The sequence below is a fragment of the Cyanistes caeruleus genome, chromosome 8, assembly GCF_971803275.1.
Source record: "Cyanistes caeruleus chromosome 8, bCyaCae1.hap1.1, whole genome shotgun sequence".
NCBI lineage: Eukaryota > Metazoa > Chordata > Aves > Passeriformes > Paridae > Cyanistes > Cyanistes caeruleus.
The window spans coordinates 829601-835216 of record NC_141708.1 but is presented as its reverse complement, the minus strand read 5'-3'; the positions used below and the strand labels follow the sequence as shown (position 1 = coordinate 835216).

The 5616-nt window shown below is 42.8% G+C and overlaps 1 long non-coding RNA gene across 1 annotated transcript; it reads right to left on the bottom strand.

The window, feature by feature from the left end:
- Positions 1-230: 230 nt before the first annotated feature.
- LOC147651802 (uncharacterized) lies at positions 231-3180 on the bottom strand. The gene is made up of 2 exons (XR_015290071.1): positions 2783-3180; positions 231-1299 (listed from the first exon to the last, which is right to left on the bottom strand). It is a non-coding gene; the product is annotated as an uncharacterized LOC147651802 (long non-coding RNA).
- Positions 3181-5616: the final 2436 nt, after the last annotated feature.

The following is a 5616-nucleotide window of genomic DNA, read 5'->3' as shown; positions in this document are numbered from 1 at the left end:
AGGGATGAGTGTGAGATTAACTACATTCACTTTTCTCTCAGTCTGATATTTTGCTTTTAGGATTTAACTCGTCTTCATCTCTGGAGAAACAGAATACTTGGTCAAATTGTAAACATACCCGGTTAACTTCACTTTTTAACAAATCTAAAATTATTGGTTCATTATTGAAGGAAGCTTTTGTTTCATGTTTTAAATTTCTATCTTCTTAATACATTTTTCCACTTATAGTACACGTTTTCAAGTTCGCTTTATTGTAACATAGGATTGATTTTGAAATATGCTACAAAGGTGGATTGTCTTTTTCTTCTGATCTAGATGGTCTTATTACATTGACTATAAATTGAAATCGGAGGAATCCCTCCCACTTCTCTCTTGTACCTGAAGTGGGTAGTTTTGATCTTTTGTCTTTCAGGAGTTTGAAACTGCCCGTCTTTAAAACTTGCCTCTGAGCGGTAACATCAGACCTCCCCCTTTAATTTACAGATCTTATACTGAGTGCTGTTGGAAAAACACATCCCCTTTTGCAGTTCTGGAGGACAGTCAATCTTTCGTCCGGTTTCTGTGGCAGTCTGACACTGCTCACACTTCTCCAGGGACTCTCCCCCTGGAGGTACCTCGGGACTCATTCCCTCGGCCAAGCACACAGCTAGGTTCAGGACTATCAGGATTCCCCACCATTGCATCCCTCTGCCTTGCCCTTCGCCCGTATAGGAACATACGGCGGGGATTATCATCTTCTCGGCAGCAGGGACTGTCTTCAGGGGCCCTGGTAGTCCTTAAGGCGTACCTTCTTTTGAAAGTAGCCCACCGAGACGATTTAGTTGGGTCTGTCCTACACAGTACTTTAAACTTTAATTGTTTTTCGGCCCTCGATTTCTAAAGCCTTGGCTTTGGAATCTAAATGGCCTCTTAACTTCTTTTGGAACAATAGGAACCACTCAGGAGAGTTTAGTTCCAAGGACCCCGCCCGGGTGGCAAGTGTTAAGAAACGGCTAGTCTCCTCCTGTTCTTTCTCTAGACACTTTGTGCACAATCCTTTAGGTTTGTACCCTCCTAAACAGTGGGCTACCCAAATCTGTTTACAATAAGCACACTCGAAGTGGATAAATGGAAAACAATTACAATCAGGATTAATACAACTTATCTGGTCGTCACTTGTCATTTGTGATGACGCCGGCGTTTGATTTTCAGTTCTCCCGGAGGTGTGGTGACTTTCCACTCGGAGGAGTTGTAATCCATTACTTTTTTTCACTCGAGGTGAGTGTGTCCAGCTCCTTTCTGCAGTCCGGACAGCTGTGTCTGTGGTCAGGAGGACGAGAAACGGTTCTTCCTAGTGAGGGTTGAGGGGGAGCTCTTTCTAAGCTTTGATCAGGATTTTATCCCCAGGCTGCATTTGGTGTATGGCAAATCCCAGTGTTGTGCTTTGGGGAATCAGTCCTCTTTTCCGCAGATTGGTTAACAAAGCCGCTCGTTTTGCCTCTTTGTCTGCCAGGTTGTTACCTCGGGTGTGGAACTGCCATCCTGTTTGGTGTCCTTTTACATGGACAACTGATATTTCTTTTGGTTCTCTGACAGCCTGTAGAATTTGTCGAATGATTTCCCTATGGATTAACTCTTTTCTTTTCGTATTTATCAGACTTTTTTTTCTCAAATTTTCTTAAAAGTATGTACTACCTTAAAAGCATACCGCGAATTTGTATAGATGATCCCCCTCTTTCCTTTCAACCCCTGGAGGGCTCTCAAGAGAGCATAAAGCTCGCAAGCTTGTGCAGACCAGCGTGCTTTCAGGGGGCCTGATTTCACAATGCTTCCTGATATGCCATTCACTATAGCATATCCTGACTTTCTTTTTCTCTCAACAACTTTCGAGGATCCATCTATAAACTACTTTTCTCCTCTTTCTAACTCCTGATTTTCTAAATCTGGTCTAACTTTAGTTTGCAATTCCACAGTTCTAATGCAATTGTGTAATAGTTTCTCTGTTGGTTCTCCAAACAGGAACTGCGCAGGATTCTGCGCAGTAGTGGTTCTTAATTCTAAACCAGGTGAGCTGATTAAGATGGCTTTATATTTCAGAAGCCTCAAATCAGTCAACCACTTTTCCGCTTTTTGTTGTAAGATATTTCTTACATCATGTAGACTATCAAGGGAGCTCCGAATGTTACCCTTTTTTTTTTTTTTTTTTTTTTTTTTTTTTTTTTTTTTTTTTTTTTTTTTTTTTTTTTCTTCTCTTACTAATAAAGCCACTGTCACAATTGCTTGCAAACAAGTAGGCTAACCCCAACTAACCGGGTCTAAAAATTTTGAGAGAAACCTTATGGGTTTCTTTTTTCTGCCCACTCTTGGGTCAGAACTCCTTGTGCTGCTTGTCTATTCACATCTACGAATAATTGAAATTCTTATTGGTATCCAGTAAAGTTAGTACGGGGGCAGTTATGAGTGCATCCTTTAATTTCTGAAAATTAAATTCATTTTGCTCAGTCTATTTCAACTTATCAGTGTTTAACCTTTCATACAGAAATTTTACTTTTTCACTAAATCCTTCAATTCACTGTCTGCAATATCCCAGGAGCCTCAAAAATTGTCTTATCTGTCTTTTTGTTTTTGGGGCAGGGAGTGCAAGAATCCCTGCTACTCTCTCAGGGTCTAATTTCTTTTTCCCTTGAGATATCTAATGACTAAGGTATTTTACTTCGGGCTCTGTGAATTGCAATTTGGATTTAGATACTTTTAACCCCTTCTGTCTCAAGAAATTCAGTAAAGAAATCGTGCTTTTCTTCACTTTTTCTTCTGTCGTTCCGGCAATTAACAAGTCATCTACATATTGTAACAATTTTGTCCCTTCCTCTGGAATGAATTGGGTGAGTAGTTGTTCCAGAGCCTGTCCGAACAGATTTGGGGATTCTACAAACCCCTGTGGGAGGACGGTCCACTTCAGCTGTTGCTTTCGGTTTGTGTCCGGGTCCTCCCACTGAAAGGCGAAGAAATTTCTACTCTTTTCATCTAGAGGGCAAGTCTAAAAGCATCTTTTAAATCGATTACACTATACCATACATCTTTAGGTGAGAGCTTGTTCAGTAAAGTGTAAGGACTGGCCACCACCAGGAATCTGGTTCGGGTTCTAACATTTACAGCTCTGAGGTCCTGAACTAATCGTAAACTGCTATCTGTTTTTCTTACAGCCAGGGTGGGGGTGTTATGCTGAGACATACAGGGTTTCAGGGTACCTTCTTTAAGGAGGTCGTCAATTACTTGTTTTAATCCCCTTCTCCCTCTCATCGGGATGGGATATTGTTTGATCCTTATAGGGTCTTCAGGGTCCTCGTTTTCTATTTTAATAGGCTTGATATCTAATTTCCCTATTTCTCCTTTTGAGTGCCACACTCTAGGGTTAATTTCTTCTTCGTCTTTGGGAGTCAGTTTGAATATTTTTACTACTAATTCAGAGTTTTTAACAACGATATTAATTTTTAATGCAAAATCATGTCTCTTCTTAATAAATTATAATCTGCTTTTTCTACAAGCAATAAATTTCTTAAACAAATTTTATTTTCCGATTCTATTCTTACATCTCTATTACAGATACTTTGAAAGGATCCCCCTTGATTCTAATTACAAAAACTTTTTCCTTGCTTGTCACACACCCCTCTGGCAATTTCTGCAGAGTACCTCTCTCTGTTCCAGTGTCCACTAAAAAGCTTACTTCCTGCCATTGGGGACTCACTTTTAATTTTATCAAGGGCTCCTTGGATGTTCTTGTCCCTAAATTAAAGAGCCTCTGACAGCCCTAATCTTCTTGAAAAATCTTTTCATTTTTTTTTTTTTTTTTTCTTTGCCTGCAATCCTGCTAAATGTGTCTTACTTTCTTACAGTAGTAACATTCGGGGAGCTCTCTCCGTGGGGTAGGGGCTGCCTTGTGAGTGCTTTTCTGTTTTCTAGGTAGTGTTTTAAACTTACCTTGTGTTTGTTCTTGCTTTTGGACCTCTTTGACCGCAGCTACTAAAACCTTAGCTTACAGTCTCTGTTTTTCATCCTCCCTTCTCATATATACTTTTTGAGCTTCCCTCAGAAGCTCTTGGAGGCTTTTATCTTGTTACCTGTCAATATTTTCTAATTTCCTCCTAATGTCTTCCCAGGATTTGGCAACAAATTGTGTTTTTAGTAAGACCTCCCCCACGGGAGAGTTCGGGTCAGTTCCAGAGTAGATCTGAAAACTTCGCCGTAACCTCTTTACCCATTCCGTGGGCGATTCCTCCTTCCCTTGGCATTCCCCGAACACTTATACTAATGTTTTGACCTCGGGGAACTGCCTCTCTTATTCTCTGAACAATCATGTTTCTTAAATCCATCATGCTCTGCCTGCCCTCCTCCCTGGGCATTCCAGCTCGGGCTCACGCTAGGCCATTTCTGGTCACCTGGTGTCCCCTGTGGATTGCATCGGTCCCAGTCTCTGATACCGGCTTGTTTAATCATTTCTCTTTCCTCTTGATTAAACAGGCGATCTCAGGATGGCCATAAGATCATCGTATGTGTAAATACTACTTCTTAAAAAGTTATCCAGCTTTTCAGCCACACTAAAGGATCGTCTAACAATCGCCCCATCTCCTTTTCAAACGCTCGCACATCCCCGGAGTTAAGGGGAACATTCACAAATCCAATCACTCCCGGGGCTGTCGGTACTTCCCTGAGAGGGAACAACCGGTGCTCATTCTCACTACTCTCTCCCCCCTCCTTGCCCATCATTTTTGCTTTCAAACGAGTTCTACTTGCAGGAGGGGAACTGAGGTTTGTGGGGGTTTTCCCTTTTGTTGATTGTGGGAACTCCCCTGCCACCCGGTTACCGGTAGGGACCCCTTCAGTTAAGTGTGAGGGTCCCGGCTGTGGCGGCCGGACCGGCAAGGACGGATAGAGCTGTCCCCAGCCTTGTGCCGGAGAAACCTCTGAAGAGGCTCCTGTGGCTACGGTGCTTGCAGGCGGGGAAAGGGGAAGGGCTGCCAGCATCGCTGCCAGCACCGAGTCTCCCGCTTGAGACACATGCATCTCAGTGGGTTGGTCTCGGGGGCCCGAAGGTGCTGAAGGCACCACTTGATCTGGGGACGACGGCCCAGCCAGTCCATGGTACGGGGGAGGTAAGTGGTCAAGGGGTTCCCAAGATTCAGTTTTCGACTCACGTTTTTCTTTTTGTTTCATTGGGAACAGCTCTACTCTGGCGTTTAACCAGAGCTTAGCATATTCCTTCTCCTCGGGGTCCGAGGGGTCCTTGTTCTCCACATAGGAGAACAACTTATTACAGGTCTATTTTTTCAGATGTGCCTAACACTGGCTAAGTAAGGTGACTTCTCAACTCCTGTCTTCCCCAAACTTCTATACAATAATGTATTAATTTTTCTTTCGATTTCCCTTTCTTCAGGGGACAATCTTCCCAGTGTTTTAACATTTACTTCAAGGGACTTTCCAGCGGGATGTCTGGTGATCTCTCCTCCGGATTGGAGGGATTTTTCCCTGTGCTCTTTCTTTGTAGCTTACTTTTTCTCTGCTCTATACTTCGCAAATATACTCGTTACACGTCCACCTTTCAAATGTGCCCACCACAGGCTAAGTGAGGTGGTTTCTCAG